At 37.4% G+C, this 19,983-nt stretch overlaps 1 long non-coding RNA gene across 1 annotated transcript in view; it reads left to right on the forward strand.

Moving 5' to 3' along the window:
- The window catches only part of LOC127042722 (uncharacterized), a 67,216-nt gene that overhangs the window by 36,129 nt on the left and 11,104 nt on the right, over positions 1-19,983 (forward strand). Inside the window, exons 5-7 of the long non-coding RNA XR_007772024.1 lie at positions 3,869-4,070; positions 6,289-6,471; positions 10,179-10,366. This is a non-coding gene — a long non-coding RNA (uncharacterized LOC127042722). The remainder of the gene's footprint in view (positions 1-3,868; positions 4,071-6,288; positions 6,472-10,178; positions 10,367-19,983) is intronic.

Consider the following 19,983-nt stretch of genomic DNA (forward strand, 5'->3'; position numbering starts at 1 on the left):
AAGGTACAGAGCAATATAAGGGAAATATGAGACCCTGAGAGCAGGGACTTAAATATGGGTCTCCCACATCCTAGGTGAATGCCCTATCCACTGGCTATTGGCTATTCTGAGGTGGGTCGCCATCTTTCTCCCACTTTGACCAGAAATTCTATCCTGAACCTGAGAAGCCTTGCCTATGAAAATTTTGTCAAAACTAATACGTTTCTACAAAACTTACATCCGACGAAGTGGGTATTCACCCACGAAAGCTCATGCTCCAATATGTCTGTTAGTCTATAAGGTGCCACAGGAGTCTTTGCTGCTTTTACAAAACTTGATTTCAGTGTATTGGCATTTTCTGACAACAAAACACAACTTTTGTCAAAAAAGTCCTGATTGCCTCTAATAGGTTGTTTCTCTGCAGTTGCACACACAGGATAGCAACTTTAAAGGGGGAAATTAATGCAGCTCTGAGCTGTTCTAACTCCTGATGGGTTGGAAAGACATTTACCATGTAGAGATGTTTCCTTCTTAGATCTGCCTGTGCTCCTGCCCCATATGTTCCTCCAAATCTACAGAGTTCGCCATGCTTCGTTGGCTTCTTGCCCTTATATTGCTCCTTTGCTCCCCTCTGTACCTTTTATTATAGTCAAGCATCTTAGGTTCCTTATTAATTGGCAGACACTTGACACAAAAAGACATAATTTTTTAAACTACTGTATTTGAATATTAAGAGCTTTCCTTTAATTACATTTTTCATTTTTATTTGAATATAGTATTTACATACTTCATTTTATATCATTTACATTTCACTTAATATTCTGTAATACAGTTTTGAGTTGTAACAAATGGAAGTCTATTATAGTTATCTTTTTACAGTTAAACCGCCAAGTACATTTATTTTATTTAAAAGTAAATGAGCTTATATTAAACTGGCTTGCGCAGTGAAGTTTTGACAGGTATCTTGATCCAAACAACTTAAAATCCTCATCACAGCTTTTTTGCTTTAGCTGGTTGTTCCTGCACCTTCATAAAGTTGTTTAATCTTGTTTTGCCTTTTCTTTGTGATCTGGGACCTTGCTTGCTACAGCAATCTCTGTGGAAAGTTCGGGAGCATGTTATGCTCAAAGCAGGTGTCTCCGTTGGATCTGGGTGGTCACAATTATGGTCCCTGTGAGATGTTAGTAGATGTGTCTTCCACTCTCTGAACCTGGAGCTGCTGCACAGTAATTATGCTGTGGCTTCCTCCTGGTTGAGGATTCTTTCCCTAGAATCTGTTCAATTCTTTTCTTGCTGTGCATCTTCTGTGCTCTTTACTCCACCATACTTCTTTCTCCTCCTGTTCTAGGCATAATGGCTAGCACCTTCTACTAAGTGGTCTTCCTCTGCTTCCTCCTTGTGCATCCCCTTTGTGAACTCACCCCAAGCTCCATACACTCCTTGCCAATGTGCTATTTTCTTGGGATACAATTTGATATTAGATGTCAATAGGAAGAACAAATGAGACTGGGATTTTCAAAGGCTTAAGGGAATTTAAAGTCTAAATCCCACTAATTTTTAATAGCAGTTGGGTGCCTAACTTCCTTTGCCCCTTTGAGAATTTGAGCCTTAGAGTACAGTTGTGTAGTGAATGAAAAAAACCAAAAAGTTTGACACATTTATACACAATGGCCAAACTTAAATGCCAGTGATGTACCACTTTGAACATTCTTTCATGCTGCCCTTTATGGATGGTACAGCTCTCCCAAATTAAGCAGTTAAACCACTACCTATTCTCCGTCGCATCCCTCCTCACTGCTGCTGTGATGCCTACAGTATACAGATAGCTGACAATGCCTAGGAAAGTAGCCAAGTGGGGATGCCACTACCGATATGTTTGTATATTTCATATTATTAAAAATGAGAAAGACTTAGCTACCAACATATAGTGCATATAGCTCATCTGTGCAAAGAATAAAATAAAGTAATATTATTGTTGCCTCAGCCTCCCACCACTCCCCCTGTTTGTTTGTTACACTCGCTTGTTGCATCTGGTCTTAAACCCAAGCTATAAGGTGGGTCTAGCTCCCGTCTCATCTTCATGTTTGTACAGTGCCTAGAACAGTAGGGTCTGATACTGATTCTGGCCTATATGCAGTAGGGAAATACATATAAATAATAAAAGACATAGTACACAAATGGTTTCTTGAATAACGAGTGAAATCCTGGCTCCACTAAAGTCAAAGGGAGTTTTGTCATTTTACTTCAAGGTTTACCTCTATAAGCAGAGGTCCCTGTTTCAGCGTTTTGTATGGCTGTAAATATTTTCCTGCCTACTTTTAGTCCAATAAGTAGCAGAATAAAATTCTATTATAAGGATCAATTTAGGCAACTTGTGTTTTGATTATTGAGATGTATCTAAATGATAGTTACATCCAGACCCCTTAAACTCTCCACATCAGACAGTTGCATAAAAGCAGAATTTCACACTTAGAAGGACAAAGCAAGCTCTGATAGCACTGTAATTTCAAGGCAGCATAACTAGATTATACCCTATACTCTCATAAACTGTTACATGTTCTATCTGCAGCTCTTTTCTCCCTGGTGTTCAAAAGTGTGTGAAATTTTTATCAATCTTTGAAAACTTTAAAGAAAAACAAAAGAAATGACTTTCAATATGATCACTGAAAGTGAATAAACAAAGCTAAGTACATGAGCTCTGAAAGGATATGTTTTTTGGAAAACTGGCTCTGATCCAAATCGTCAAATGTTCACTGCAGACAGTTCGGCCAAAACTGAAGTCCATCCTAGAGGTTTACTATAGTTCCTAGGTAAATGCTACAAAATAAAATAGGAGTCCACAAAAATGTTTGCGTGTCATTATAAATTGACCATCATCATGGACAGTACTTACGCCTAATTTTTTTAATGTAATAACACCATACCTTTACTGTTGTACAACCGTGTTTAGTATTAGTTTTTTTATTTCACTACTTGTATACCGTTTACTTTTTCAACTCCACATTTTTTAATTCACGTTTTGGTACTTCACAATATGCTTAATTTTTAACAACAATCTTGAAGCCAGGATGCAAAGCTGTCCAATTTTCTAGTAAATAAAGAAGTTCAAACATAGTGTTGCTTCCAGAGCAAGACTGAAATTAACTATCAGATTAAATTTAGTTAGGATGCTTTTATATTATGAGGTAGTAATTTATTTGCGTGTTTTAACCTTCTCACAGTGTAGGTTCCACTAATCGGAATTTATAGACAATCAAACTAGTTGAGAAGGATAATGTCTACAGAGAAGCCTTTAATGGCAGCTAACTGCTTCTATGGGCCCAATTAAGGCTATCCAACTGTGAAACACAGTCCCTTGGGTAACAGTGCAGTCATCCTACTCATATTTTTTGGGGGAGGATGGAAGGGAATATCCAGTGTAGCTGTAAAAAAGGGAGTTTTGTAAATTTTCAAATTATTTTTTTCAATTCTTTAAACTTTCAAGATACATTATTAATAAGGTCAGGGTTGAAGTTCCTCACTGCAGCTTTACATATGCACCACAGTCAGAACTTGAAGCCCTAGTCACTGTGCTAGAGATATGGATGTGCTTTTGGTCCCAAATCAATCTTGTCACTCCTCAGAAAGCAATGAAAGATAATAAGTACTATTCACCTGATTGCCTTCCTGCTCTGAGACAGCTGGTGACGTTTGTCTTCCTGATAACCAGGAGTTTCAGATCTAAGGCAGGGATAAAGAAAAGCTGGGAGCTTGCTGAATCTAAATTTGACAGTCGATGGCTGTGTAGAGGGTCAGGAGGGATAGAATCTGTGACACGTATAAGAAAGGAACAAAATTTATCTGCTCTGGTTGCAATGATTAGATGTCTCGTTGTCTGGCTTTCTTACAGTGGATGATTGATCATACCCGCCAGCTGGCTAATATCATAATTAACAAAGTTGCTACCACGTCTGAGAAGTATAATCGAAAAATTTACCAGCAGTGTGATGCCATTGTCACAAGATCATAAGCATTGCAGAGTCGACTTTTGCACTCGGGAGCTGCAGAACTATGTAGATGTGCTGAGAAGGGGTGCATTTGTACAGCTAAAGGTATGTTTGTTCTTTGCACAATAGCACTTGCTCTAATTGTCTCTCGTTAATTTAGGCAAATGTTCTTATGACTTTGAGGAGTCATTTCATGGTGCCACATGGAGAAATTTGGTTGTTTTGTCACTGGATTTTTAAAGCAGTTATAATAGAAACCAAGAATAAATCTTACCCAAAAATAAAAAGCTGAATAATCAAAAATATAGTCTGGCACTGTGCACCTTATTTTTATACTACTCATTATCTTATCAGACATGGTTTGTCAAAACCATGAATGTGGTTGTTGTCATTGCTGATTTTCTCGATATAGGTATTACAAAAATGTTGGCAGTTTATCATTTAGAAACTAAAAATATTTTTCAATTTGTATTTTGTGATATTTTCTTAGGGTTTTTATTTTAGTTTGAATCTGATTAAAAGATGAAAGGAAACAGTTACAGCACAGAGTTCTTCCATTTGTAATTTAATGTTAAGGAATGTTGTTGCTAAATAGATGGTATTGCTAAAATATATGTTTGTACTTAAGTCTATATGTAAAAACTCAGAGAACGATGTCTGAGCTGCTATCTAGAGACCCAGTTCACATTGCATTTATAAAACATTGTGTAAGCATTTCACTTATTCTTTTCTATATTTGCTTGATTCTCAGAGTTAAAAATTATTCCATTGAGCCTTTTCTTCTTTGCAACTGTATTTTTATTTATTTGTGTGCTCTACTTGGTTGTTCAGTTATGTGCCGGAGTATGTGTTGAAAATGCCAGCCTGACATATTGCTAATGAGTGTGAATATTGACAGTGACAGGAGCGTTTGTGTATGTGTGTCTGTGTGCCATACAAAAAAAACAAAAGAGGAAGAGAGAGAAACAGAAAAGGAAATACTGGGTGGTAAAAGAATATTATATTTATATTACAGTGTGTGACAATGCTATTGTTATAGTTAAACAATAATTTTGAAATATAAGTGGGGTAGTATACCAAGGTTCCTCCTCTTCCTCTCAGGGATTAGTAAGGCCAGTATAGGAGCCTTTTGCTTATTACTCTTTGTATGCACAAGTAATTGTAACTTTTCAACGTCAGTTTCCAGAATTTTGGAATTGAATTCCTTGTGATGCACTCTAGTTTTATATTAGGTCTTCATTAGGTGTTCTTTTGGACTTTTACATACTTAAGGTAAATTTTACCTTTACAGTTAGGAGCATTCAAATGATATTGTTTGACTAGAAACTGGAAGGATTGCATTACAAATTAGCTAATATGATTGACTTTTATTTTAGATAAAAAATGGAAATATCTATGCAGACCCTTTCTGTTAGCAGCTAAGTCATGTATGGTTTTCAAGATACATTAAAATCATTAATAATGAAATGTAATTCTGGATAGTATTTTAGAGAGATATTTTGCAGTCCTCAGCCAAATTAAATGCAGTAAGATATTACTTTTAATTAATAGACAAAATAAGAAGTGGCAAGTGAAACCCTCATTTTTAATGGACAATGCCTTCCTATCAAAATAGGACATTGCTGTGGCTGGAAAATGTTATTCCTATCATCAATTTCCTATTGTCAGTGGTTTTAACATAGCCTGGTATTTTTATTGCTTTTCAAGAGCAGTTTAAAAAAATTACAAATCAATATTTTGTTTCGAATAGGAAATGCAGTGAATAGCAGCAAAATAGATTAGTGATGTAATTGCAGACAATAGGCAAGATTAAGTTGCTAAAACAGTGTATTGTTGTTTTAACCTAAACCCTGTAATATTTTATGTAATTGAGACTTAATGCATTGTTAGATCTCAGTTGGAGTATCAAACCTCTATGAGGATTAGAGGGGTCCACTAAAGCAGTGTTGCAGCAGATGTGCCTGGTTTTTAACAGGATTATCTCCTGAGATGTGAAGAAATGAACTCTTGTAATAGTTTTAGAGGAATTAATAATGTTAGTAAAATGTTAATGTTGAATGTGCTAATGTAAAGAGTTAGAAGATTAGTAAAGCATTCTTTTGCATGGAAATAAGAATATAATAAATGTCCTGCAGGTGATTGGAGCTGCAGCGATTTTATTGTAGATTCAAGTTTTACTGACCTTTGCTAGGGTGATTAACCCTTCTGAAATTAAAAGCCAGGGCTAAATTATTCTGTCCAATTTAAATGCAAACACAGAAAAGAGTGGTATGTCATTCACGATTTTTAAAAAAATGTTTTAATTTTCATTTTTGCATGTCAGTGAGATGCGATTGCAGAAGGAGGAGGATTTAGTTCTCGCAAAACTAGTCCAGTGGCAAAGTGCAGAACTGATGTGCCTGTCATGGTAAAGGAATTCCGGAATAAAGAACCACTGTCTGAAGCTAATCTTTACATGCAGGAGCTAGATGGTATCAATGGAAAAAAATGGGAACTCATTAAAGAGGTATGATATATAAGTCATATTGATGTGTTTTGTCTCCCTTAGAACTTGATCCAACAAAGACTTTACACAAGTAAGCAACGTTACTCTTGTGAGTAGTCCTATTGAAGTTAACTGGACTACTCTCATAAGTAATGTTGCTGACCTGCGCAACCCTTTGCATGATTGGTCTGTAAGTAAAAAATGTACTTTTATCTAACACACAAGCATTTCGATCTTGATCCTGCAGGGGACTGAGAAATCTGGTTTTGGATCAATAAACACATGAGCGCCTGCTTAAATGTAAGCATATGAGTAGTCCCATTGAAGTTAAGATATACTCACATGCTTAGATGCTTTGACTTCAGTGATATTACTCACATTGTTTAATATTAAGAATATGCTTAAATTCCAAAGAGGCCAAAATCATATGGCAGGATTGATCCCAAAAGTACATTTGCACTTAACCACATGTGTTACTTGAGTAGTTCATTGAAACCAATGGGACTGGTCACATGCATAAAGTTTTTTGTGTTTGCTTAACTGTTTGCAGGATTGTGGGTTGGGTTGCAGGGACCACTGTACTGCCTTAGAAAATTTCAGCAGTCTCCAACATAATTTCTGATAAATTTAGGTTTTGCATTGGCTTAGTTTTGCATTAAAATTACATGTTACAAAGAGTTTTAAACCCTATTAATTTATTTATATAAAACGGTAATGTCTTGATTTTTACATATCATCTTTGCATTCTTTGGCTCAGAAATGGCTTCAGAACTATCTGACTTGTTCTTATTTAGTTTTTAAATAAACAGTAACTCCAAGTTACTCCAAGTTAGTGAATAATTTTGTAGTCATTTATAGCTAAATTGTGTCTTAACAAATCACCCCTGGTAAGGATCTGTGTATTGCTGGGCTGCCCCGAAGCAGTTCGGGAGGAAGATAGTGACTGTCTGAGGGCTTGCTGCCAACAAAAACTGGAACCAAAATAATTCAATCCATTTAAATTCATACCTTCCATTGTTTCGGTATAAATCTGTGTGTGGGATGTTCACATGTTGGGTAAGTGGCTTTCACCAAAATATCAGGATGTGTGAATTAAAACCAGTACAGTTATTTTGGATCCAGTTTGTGTGTAAACAAACCCTCAAAAGGTCACTGTTTCCCTCCCAGTTCCCCCCACTCATCTGGAGAAGGAGTAAACTGTACTAGGTTAACATCCAGTGCATCTTAAGTTCCCTGGTGTGCCAGTAGATTGCAGGGCTCAAGTCTTCCCCCGTTCCCTTCCCTATTCTGTTCTCTCCAGGCCACCTGCTTCTTCCCAATGCATGCCTAGCCACAGTGCAGGTATCTGGATCAGCTGTGTAAGGGCCACTTCATTAACCCAGCCCTTAGTGGCTCAGTGCATAGTAAAAAGTTCCTATCCTTGTCTAGAGCTCTACACTATTAAAATGATAATAAATGTGCTATCTCCGTTCCATATTCATTTTTCCCTCTTTCATCAAAGAAGAACTCATAGTGAATCTGCCAAGGTATAGCAGTCCAAGGCATTGTAGTGCAGAAATTAAAAAGCCTGAGGTAGCAGCTCACTGCTGTCTAGTCTTTTCATTTACACTTTAAACAACCTTCAGAAAGACAGGCTTCTGCTTGTGGGACCCCACGGAGAAAGTGAGGCAGAGATGAAAACTACACTTGTGGTAGAGTGACCCAGATGGAACAGCTGGCAAAAATATAGAGGGGATCCTCCAGAGTAATGAATTATACCTTGAGGCTTGGATTAGCAGCATGTTTAACTAAGAGATCCATTTGCTAAAAGGATCATTGCCTGATTCTTAATTATGGGACTTGCATTCCAATCCACATTTATAAACAACTCATTGTCTCTCTTTTGTGAGGGTTACTAATTATTAGCTATCAGCTTTTGCCTCTGCCGTTCTCAGACTTACTGTATAAAAATGATGATCCCATGTTTGCAAAACTAATTTGTATTGAAATATCATGAATAATCAAATCCACATTAGGTATGCCAAATAAATATTGAAATTATAATGTCCAAATTCATTTAAATACATAGAGTATGATATTTAGTACTACCTACTGTAAATTGAACAAGCTTGGTCTTCTCAGACCTGAGTTTCTTTAATAAGATTTCTTTTAACACTAGGTATCCATCACATTTTGCTAATAAAGGATACCTATCTAATCTCATGCATTTTTTCTTTTCATTACCATTAAATATACCCATTCCCTCCCATATTGTAAAATTAAGTGATAAATGAGAGGGAGACGAATTAAGCGTGCATGTGTGAGAAATTCTTCATGTCCTAGTCAACGTCAATGTGAACCTCTTTTAGTTATGCAAATAAGCAATAATTCTTTGATCAATATTAGCTAATACCAGCTTAAATGTCAGTAAATCTCAATACCAATTAATAAATGCAAAATGCAACCAATATTGGTATTCTAATAGAGTATTAACTTTTCCAGTGAATGGTGAATTGTGCCGTGATGGTGCTCAATGAAGAGAAGCTCTGAACTGTATTTGTTTATATTTACAGATGTAGTCAGAGCATAACAGCCAAGCCAACTGTGTACAGTACTTGCACACATTCCATCAAAACCAGCTCTGTAATGAATTAGGGTGGGGGAAAGCACCAGTTGGGTTTTATGTTGCTACTGTAGTGTTTTCGCTACAGTGTATATACTGTTTAAAGCAGCATTAGTGACTACAGCTTTTGTTTTGCTCTCTTAAGAAAACATTAATCAAGTAGAAGGAAGTTCTTTCAGAGACCAGTTCAAATCAGCTGTTTTGATGAAATACACTGTATGTCAATGTAAAGGAATTATTTGAGAGACTATGGACGACAACTGCTGTTCAGTTTAACATTTGTATGACAAGTATGTCCTTCTCTTACAAGTCAATGCAGAGGAAGTGGAAAAGAGGTGAGGTTATATCGTTGCTTCATACTGTCTTCAGACAGGATGGCAGGGGGAACTTTATATGCTTTTAGTTTCTTCTGGTAAAAGTTAGAAATTGCCTTATCCTAAATTCCAAGATATGATCATAGTAACAGCAGTCAGTGTGGCTAAATGATATTTTAACAGCCAAATACTTCAGAATCCTATTTTCTACCATACACTTTAATGTGTTTTCTTTTGAATTCTTTGTAAGGTGGATAAGGTGCACTCGATAATGTATTAATACATTTTAGTGGTATTCAACTCAGACAGCCTAATTAAAACTGGAGGTTTGTTAACCCATTTAACTACGGTACTTGAAAATTTAGCATTTTCATAAGTTCTACACAACAGCAAATTTTGCAGTACAGTGTGTGTGTGTGTGTATATGTGTGTGTGTATATATATGTATATTACTGATTCAAATAAATGCTGTGCATTTTCAAAGCCTTTACTGAGTTAGTCTTTACACTGATAATTACAAAGAGTTAATATAGTAACAAATATTTTAGTAGAAATGAATAATTTTATAATATTCATAGTATACATTGTGGATGTTAAAAAGTTTATTTGAAAGTGAGTATTTCTGAGCTACAGGATAGGTGAGATCTGCTGTAGTCTAAGAAAAGATAACATGCTATTTTGAAGAGAAATCAATTTTGCTTTATATTGGTCTCTTATGAGAACAAGAATTAGCCTGAGGTAGGCAAAATGGTAGATTAATTTTAGACAGCTGTTAAAAATCAATAATTCCCTTTGTCAATTTTTTTCATCAGGTTCAGAATTTATGGAAGACTAGCTACAAACTGAAAAGCTATTTTGTCAACTAGACTTGCATAGACTTTTGAAAGTGCCCACAACTATGAAAACAAAAGCTGAAAAATTTAAAATCAACATGTCACTTATAAAAGCTCTGTGTACGCCTGGGATTTAGCCACGACTCTGGAATATGATGATTCAAAAGGTAAAAGACTATGTGTTTTATTGTCATAATGTGTGTTCCTACTTTGAATGTATTGTCTAGTACAAAGTAAATATTGCCTTTGACATTAATATACAGTTGTTCCTATGCTTTACTAAATGTTGTTTGGTGAAAATGTAGAAAAAACCCAGAGGAACTGGTATTTAGTAAGTGGCTTTGAAAACAGAGCTGTAGAAATTTAAAAGTTAAGTAATTTGTACCAGGGAGTATTTTGATGTAATTTGATATTTACTATTTTACACTGTTAAGATGAGATGAACATGGGAAGAGAGCTCTTACATGAATGGGAGAAAAGAGAGTTTTCTTTAAGATAACTAACATATACCTTCTCTGAAGAAAATAAAATGAAAGTGTGCTGAGGGCTTTTTCATTAAGAAATTGCTAGACAGGATATGAGAGCATGTTTGACCAGCATAGCCCATAAATACACAAATAGCTGAAGAAACATTAACCTTGCAAGTCCTGTCTGATGATCATTAAACCTCTGCTCAGACATGAAACAACTGTTCTATATGGAAACATTGAGAAATACATTTATACAAAAAATACAGTCCTATTTCTGAAAATACAGGCCAATTAAACAGTGAGATTTAATTTAGATACTTTTCACTGAGGCTGCATCAGGTATGTATTAGTGCTGATTTACCTTTTATTTCCTCATCTTATCTGCAAAAAGAGACTCATGCTTATTGGAATATTACTGAAGAATCTAGCTTTCCCCCCAAATTACACACTTTTTGCATAAATGTGCCTAATTACCTGAATTCAGTTTTGATTAGCAGTGTTAATTGATGCAGCTGTGGATGGGATCTGTTTACCTAAATTACCATGTGCAAACAGCAATACGTCTGAAAGTGAATATGCTAAACTGAAAATACTAATTAACTAAGACAAATTGTTATTCAAGTCACATCTCAGAGCTTTTTAATGAAAGCCTGGATGTGTCAGAGCTTTATAATATTCAGACAGAAATGTCTATATTACATATGATTTCTAAATTTAATTCCTGGGAACAGATGGGATGTCGGCCGGGGTTCTTTTGAGTTGCTTCCAGTATTAATGTGAAAATTTTACTCTATTGGCAACATTCATGGTGTGTGTTTGTGTGTGAGTGTGTGAGGGGGAGAGAGAGAGAGAAACTCACTCTGTGCTTTGACCATATGCCAACCCAGTGCATTGAGACTGGTCTATTTTTTGACCAATGTAGTTGCAAATTTTATCCACCCACTGTCCCCAAAATGAAGATAAATATACTATTTTGCAAATTTAATAAAATCAGTTAGTAAATTTAATCACACCATGTAACAGAAAGTTTAAATAGGTTGCTCTCAATGACATTTTTTTTTCTTTTTTTTGCAACAACAACCTGTCAGCTTTCAGTCTAAGAGAAGGAGTGCTGTGTGCTAGCAAATATACATTCGTTGTCTTTTAAATTGTTGTCATGGGACAGCATATTGAAGAATTAATGTCACAAACAAGTGAAAATTCATTATTTCTTTGCTTACCTTTTGTCTGAGGTTCTCTTCCACTGATCATTACTGTTAGTAGGAGTTACATATATACATTGGAGCAGAAACCCCTAATATTATAAATATGAGCCCCTTTCTTATACCACAGTTTGTGTTCCTGAGAAACAAAATGGTAGAATACCAGTAATGACAACATGGGTGACTGATTTCAGTTGTAGACCTTGAAATGGAATTACATTAAACTATATTCCAAAATCACACACAATAGTATTTTTATGTTGTTTTATTTTAATTTCAACAGTGCACAATCTGGTGCACAGACAATGTGTTGTCCACTAGTTATAGTGGATACTACAATGTAACTATGCTGCAGTCTAGTACCAAAGAGCATTAAGCACATATGGAATGACTTAAACCAAAGTGAAGAATGAATCTCAAAATAATGTGTGTACTCTATAGGCGCATTCTCCAACCTATTTATTATTATGTTTGCGCGAGAGCTAAAATGTCAGCAAGTCTGTAATGGGGCCCCATCAGTTTCAGTACAAAGCCCAAAAATTTCTTCATAAGCTTTCTCAAAGCACAGATTACAAATATTGCGCCTAATTATTAATATGAAAAGAATTATTACAGTAGTAATGGCCTGATGGATTTAGACATCTCTGCCATAATTTCTCAACCTTGATAATAGGACTAGTACATTTACACATGTAGGGTTGTATTTTTAAAAATTGTTGCCAAATTATTATTCCTGGTGAGTGAGCCAGATTTTGTTGTCTGTTACACCAGGGTAAATATAGAGTACCTCCATTTATTTCAATGAAGTTACTCCAGATTTACAACAGTGTAATGGAGAGCAAAATTTGTCCCTAGTATTGTATGTGAATTGGATGCACAATATTATTTTCAAAGGTAGAACAGTCTTGCTTTTGCACAAGTAAATGTGTGCTACTAATGATGTTGTCAACCAGGCAGGTATTATCTATGTCACTATATGTTCTAGTAATTTACTAGATGTTGTACCAGGAAACTTCAATCAAGCCTTCTGTTACTTAGGTAGGCTCTCCTCACATGAAAACCAGCATATCTAATTATTACTTCCTATACTTTTCCTCACTGTGTGCTTAATATACTGAGTATTTTACAAGCAACTTAACAATAATGTGTATGTATGAAAAATTAAGAGACTGAGTTGAAAGATAATACTCTAAACTTGTCTGGCAAGTTTAAATATATACTTTCACTTTATCTTAAAATGCATACAAAAACCAAAACCTGTAAACCCCCAGTACATTGTTCTTGGTGATTGCCACCATGTAGACTCTAGCATCTGAACTCCACTCCTGCATGGAGCCAATAAGTTTCACACAAAATATATCTGGTCGCATATGTTTAAGATGCTGAACTGATCTTTTAGCTTAGAATCACTCTCCCATCTAGGTGGAGATCATTACTTTCCCCCTTCCATCAGCAGAGAAAATCAACAAAGCTGGTTCACCCTGAAGGTTCTTGAATCTATCTATCTTGTAATATTTTCTAGAAATGCAAATTATCCAGCTGCAAGGCCCTCCTTTCTCACCAACCATGAAGATTTCCACTGACAAATTACTGAGGCAAAAGAGTAGAATGCTAATGATGCAAGCCAAGTCTGTGCCACTGCAGTAATAGAAGTGAAGCAAAAATTCTACTCCACCACCATCACTCCAAAATCATGACTAGCTAACCTATTCTGTATAGTGAAGTGGCTCTTCAGTCCAGACTCTATAATATAGATACTTGACCCAAGCACTGACTACTACAAATTCAGATATTTCTTGGGGAGGAGGGAAAATTCCAGCCCTTCCTGCAGCAGGGACCCCATTCTGGTTTTTGTTTCTGCCCCCCCTGCACCTCCCACAAGGATTCTCTTATCCACACAGTGTGTGAGTCTGTGCCCCCTGGAGTCGAGTTCTCAAAGGCTTCCCTGTGCTCTGCTGTACAGGAAAAGACTCCCCGTGTGCCAAGTTGCAACACCAGTTGGCCTAGCTGCCCCTCTGTCATCTGGCTAGACAGGCAGCCAGGCCAAATTTAAGCGGTGTTGAGATCGTGTGCATCAGGCTGCAATGCAATTTAGCTTGGCATCTCCTCCATCTATATGGAGGGGCAGCTGAGTCAAATTTCAGTGGTGGTGTGACCATGCAAGATGGAGTGATGCTCCGACCATTCCAGCAGCAGCTGTAGGTGATTTAGCATGGGAACGCTGCTTTAAAGCAGTGGACCTTGGCCCCCCAGCTCCACAGCCTGTGGAACTTTGAGCAAGTGCAAAAACGTGGAGGAAGGTGAGATGTTTTTCCCCCTCCCCCAGCCTCTCCTAACTGGTGCCACTGCTGTGAAGAGCTCTTATGTTACTTTGCAGGGGAGATAAATCAAATATGGCAGGAATTTACAGAGCCATAACAGACCCTTTGGCAATAACCAGCCACGAGTGCAGTTTGCTCTCATCATGTGAGGTGAAGCTCAAGAAGATTTAGGAATATTTGACCCACCACCTTTAAAACACATCGGTGCTCGTCCAGGCTGTTGAATGCCAGGAAAGAACAAGTGTGTACGTTGCTAATGGAAATTATCAATGGCTCCTTCAGAGAATTGAACCTGGCAACTTTCCTGCAAAATGCAATCCGTTCACTGAGCAATGTGCATTCTCAGAGTCCTGCTTGACTCCTTATATAGTTCAGGAGACCAGCCTGCGTCAGTTGCAGAAAACAGCCTTCTTCATCCCTTCTGCGCACAGAAGGATCTGACCATAATGATCTGTATTTGTCATCTAGCAGCTGCATTACAGTAACTGTATTCTGATCTCCCCCACTGGATCTCAGGCCTCTTCTGTGGCAATCCACTGCCTTGGTTGTGATCTTCAGAACTAGAAATGGGCCAGTACTCTGCTGTATCAGTGACTGCTTTTCATTCATGGCTCACCAAGACAAATGCATCTCACAAAGCTTAGGATGAAATGTCTGAGTATTGTATATGGTTATCAGATAGAAGTACCTTTATAGACAGATGTTGGGGGATGTTTCCAAATGGTGAGGTTAGCTAACCTGTGAAGAAGTCTTTTGAGGGAAGTGTTGGAAGCATTATTACAAGAGTAATTTCAAATTAGATTGAACCTTAGCACTCAAAAATATACTGTTGGAAATAATTATTCATTAGCAGCAGGATAGACAAAAGTGATAAAGGCTTTTCTGTATTTAATTTTTAATTCATTAATGGCCCAAACTTTCAAGGTGCTGAGCACTTTCTGAGAACAATTAGAGTTGAGGGCACTCAACACCACGGAAAACTGGGCCCTACAGCTGTTCATTCAAAGGCTCCAGGTACTGAGCTTTTGCTTTCATTGGTAACATACAACATAGAACAACTCCTCTGTTTTTAACCTTTCAGATCTTCAAGACACAGGTTAATCCATCATCATCTATTTGTTGTAGATTTATTAATAACTTGTTCCACAGTGAAGTGTCAAAAAGAATAACAGCTGTGTCCCTGTGGATTAATTTTTCCATGGGATTGTGTCCTAAATTTATAAGGGTCTTTTTATAAGGGTCTAAATTTATCTTTTTCCAAAGCAAACACGTAGGTTCTTCTTGCTAATGTGAGGGAATAGAGATAGTCCTCCTGCAATTTCTATAATTTTAGGCACTTCCATGTTTCTTACTCTTGGGTTTAATGTATAAAATTACATAATTAAAAATAAGGACTTTTAAAATTTTATTTCCTGTCTTAGTTTTTATCACCATCCTTTCTCCAGGTATGTTTGAGAGGTGCATAATACTGAGTATTGCATAATATTGAGTATGCCTGTTTAACAACACTTCTCCTTTTCCCTATATGGAGTTCTATGCCTTCGAGTCCATCCTCAGACCTGTGCCCCTCCTTTCCCAGGATGTCACCAACTTCATTAAGAAGATTGGAAACATCGTTCAATACTGTGTTTCTCCTTTCACTCCAGTTGCTAACCTTGCATTATCTCACAATTACTTTCACCCCATTTCCTTTACATGCCCCTGACCTTACCTCCTCACTAACTAACCACATCCCTCTCCTTCATCCTAATCCTCTCAGCATCTTCCCTCCATTCTCCTTACCCTCAGTGTAGTATCCCTCCTCCAAATGCTGAGCTTTGAACCCACCTGTCTGTTAAACTGCTGCTGCACCTCCCTTCATCTTTAAACTCCTTGGCAGGCAATGCATAATCTCTGTCTTGATTTACCAGTATTATTGCTGTTTGTTTCTGCTAGCTAGCACCCTAATAGTTTTAAAAGAAGGCACTGACCTTGTCACAAGGCATTTCCTTTTCTCCTTATTCCCTCCTGGCATTCCTTATGTTCTACTGAAATGTCTGTCAGTGAAATATTTGGTTACCTCTTCCTGAACAAGTCTGAGGGCCTCTACTCTGTACTCATTCTCCTTAATTTTTCTGTGGAGTGATCTGAGAGACTGGAGAGTAAGGGGCCAGGAAAGCCAAGGGAGATCAGAATATCAAGGAGGAAAAAGTGGCCTCTATTCTGGGTACCCTCCTTTACTCCCAAATCCTCCTTTCTCCCTGTTTTATACAGGTTCTTATGCTTGCCCCAGCACCGTAGTCTCTGGATGCTTTCCACTAGTGAATTCAATGGCATGACTAACATCATTCTTTCACTCATCCTCTCCCCAGGAGAGTTGTTGACCATGGTCCTCATCCTGGACCTTGAGGCTATGATTTAAAAATGCAGGGCCCAAACCATTGAGCACCCTGAAGTTAAGGACCAAGACCTTGAACTTGACTCGATATTCAGTGTAGGGAATGGAGGATGGGTGCTTACGATACCCTGTATAGCTGAGATTACTCACTGCAATATTCTGGACTAGATGGAGTTTCCTGTGGACTGATGGCTTTATGCCCAGGTGTATTGCATCTTTGTGGTTCAGATGGGAGGTGATGAAGGCATGTGTAACTGAGGTCAAGGATAGGACAATCTGCCTGGATGGGACAATCTCCTGGCTAGATGTAGATGATAGAAAGTGTTGTCTTGGGATGCTGCCCTGTGAGTGCTTAGCATCAATGCTGAATCCAGGAATTCTCTTAAACTATGGAGTGAATTGACCAGTTAGGAGCATGTGCACTCAAAGAGAAGAGACTGCACCATGACTGCACACTATTCCAAATGTTTTTCTCTGCCCATTGGTGTAACCTGCTTCAACCATCTATTCTTCATCCAGGAGCTGATCTTGTCCAAGCTTTAGGCCATCTTGATGGTATGGTCATATAAAGTGAAGGATAAGTAGAGCTGTGTATCATTTGCATAATGTTGGTCCAACTCTGTGCAAATGAAACATTTGTCCATGTCTTGGTTATCCCACATCTTGATTACTGCAACTTCTTCATCTCTATCCTCTTTGACCTCACAGCCAGCTCAAAAGATAATTTTAGAAACTATCTTCTTCAGCCCTTGATCGGACCACACCATTCATGCTGCATTTCTGTACACAGAGGGAAACATACCCTTTCAATCTAAACATACTTTTGTTTTAGATTATGGGAAACAGAAAGAAAGAACAAAAATAGAGTCTCCATGAGAGAATGTCTCCTAGGACTCTGCATCAACTCTGCCTTTCACAGTGGCTCCCTGTGTCTGTAGGCAGCAGTGTTCATATGTATTTAAAGGTGTAGTACAAAGTAAACTAGTTATATAACTAAATGTGCCGCAATTGCACTCTTTAATCAGTCTATTTGGCTCTCCTTTGCATACCATATTAAGTTCAAATTTTGCATCCTCATCTTCAAGACCTCACGTAAAACCACTCCAGTCTTTATCTTGGGTCTTGTTTCCTATTGCTACCTTCACTACCTCAACTTCTTTCTTTCTTTCTCTCTTTCTTTCTCTCTTTCTTTCTTTCAGACATCCATAGACTGAAATGTCTAATAATGAAACACTTGAAATGTTTCCTCTGTCAACTCAGTGAATTGAGATTAGAGCTGGCTGTGTTTGTTAGCATATGGTTTGAATTTTCATTTTAGTAGCTGATCAGACTATAGAGATTTACATATCATATCTCTGTAAAGAATTTCTTTTCAGTTGTGAGCAAGTTCTGATATAGCATTTTTATACCATGAAAGGCTCAAACTTTTCCATTTTAGTATAATTGTAGTTTTCTGAAATGACAGAATTTCAAAAACAATATTGCAAGCATAGATTCAATTATGCTATGGTGTGTTTAGAAGGATGAAAGAACTGTCTACGCAGTTTTGCTATTTCACACTGTGTACTGTGTGTGTGTGTGTGTGTGTGTGTGTGTGTACGTGCTCACAGACATTTGCTTGCAAATGTTCTCCTCTCTCTCTGTGATATACCTATGTGCACCCCCACCCACCCTCAACATATATGTGATGGTAGTAACCATGTGAAAAATTGCTTTTATGCTGTCCCTTTAAGCACCTCACCTGCCCTTTTTCCTTTAGTTCATCTAATTAGGACTACTAACATTCCAATGCTCCAGAGCAACCATTTTCTTTTCACAAAATAACCTGCCAGAGAAGTGTTTTTCCTTCCCCCTTACATGGGGATCCCCCCCTCCTTAGTTATATTAGGCTCGGGAACAGGATGAGGAAATGTTCAGGTCTGAATCAATTACATTTATAAAATCCAATATCTCTCCACCCACCAGGCCTACCAAGTGAGAATTATATCTTTAGAAAGTAGAAAAAAGAGATTCCCAATGGAATGCAAAATACTTGCTTCTAACCTTATCGGGTCCTGAGATGTCAAACACAAAATGTGGGCATTATAAAATAGAGACAAACTGTTTTTGTTAATTTGTAGAGATTTCTAAATGCGGTTGCTTATAATTGTCATCTCCCTCTATGGCCTGTACAATTGGACTCGAGTGTAGTAACACATAATAAACATATGAAACATTAATTCTGCACCTTGTGCATATGCATTATATGGTTGTTAGTTACGTGATCACATACTATTTTCCCTGCTGGGCATCTCCTTCATTCAGTTAAAAAGGGACTTTGGGCAAGTCACTTCACCACCTCTCTTTTTCACGTCTATCCTTTCTTTGTCTTGTCTATTTAAGTTGTAAGCTCTTTGTTAGAGCTGGTTGAAAAAAAGGATATATTTTAATGAGTTTGTACACTGCTACCATGGGTCAATAATCTAGGTAGGGGGCACTAGGCACTGCTGAAATACAAATAATAAAAAATAATGATAATTCACATAAATGAGGAGATATAGAACAGAGGTATAAATATCTTTAAATGCCAACGGTACCACTTTAAACTTCATGCTTGTGTGTTAGCAACAAATATACTGTACATGAACAAATAATGGACTGACATGAGAATAGCAAGAACAATAGGAAAAATTATCTAAGAGCATCATTTTAAATTTCATTGCAAGCTCTTCAGGGCAAGAACCGTGTCTACTTCTGTTTGTACAGTACAAAGTACAACAGCTCCCTGATCCTGATCATTGCCTCTAGGTGCTGTTGTAATACAAATATTAAATAATGTAATACTAGTAAGATTGGAGGCTGTGCATGAAGAAAAAAGGGTGGCTGGCTAAAAGGAAATAAATATTACAATTGTCGAAATAATGATACAACTAAACCAGGAGCCAATATTTTATCAACTGAGAAGGCACAAAAAGCAATGTATTTCAGCAGTATTAAAGAAATGAAGTCATCGACATGAAATTCCTCCACTAATATTAGACGATAGAGAAAGGTTGGGATAAAAAGGTCTCTTTGCCACAGCTATGGGGTAAATGGTTCTACAGTTAACTTGTAAGTCTTGATAACAGTGAGAGTAAATGTTTCTATCATAACATTTTCAGGAGTCCAGCATATAGGAGTTTGCAAAGTCCAGCTGGCAGGTTGACAGATCCATTAGGCTCTGGCAGCTGGAGGGCTTGGTATATTAAGCAGGGTGTTTCTCTAGGATTTGTGCATTCTAAGGCCTCCCTTCATCAGTTCAGCCATCACTTCACTGTGAGATAGGAATGTGGCTGCAAGGCCAATTTCCTTATCATTGCAGGGGTGCAGCTGGCTTGCTCCCTCTTTGATGTTTTGCAGGTCCTGCAGTTGGTGTACAGACCAGTTTTGGAGTGC

Source organism: Gopherus flavomarginatus, chromosome 1 (genome assembly GCF_025201925.1).
Source record: "Gopherus flavomarginatus isolate rGopFla2 chromosome 1, rGopFla2.mat.asm, whole genome shotgun sequence".
NCBI classification, from domain to species: domain Eukaryota; kingdom Metazoa; phylum Chordata; order Testudines; family Testudinidae; genus Gopherus; species Gopherus flavomarginatus.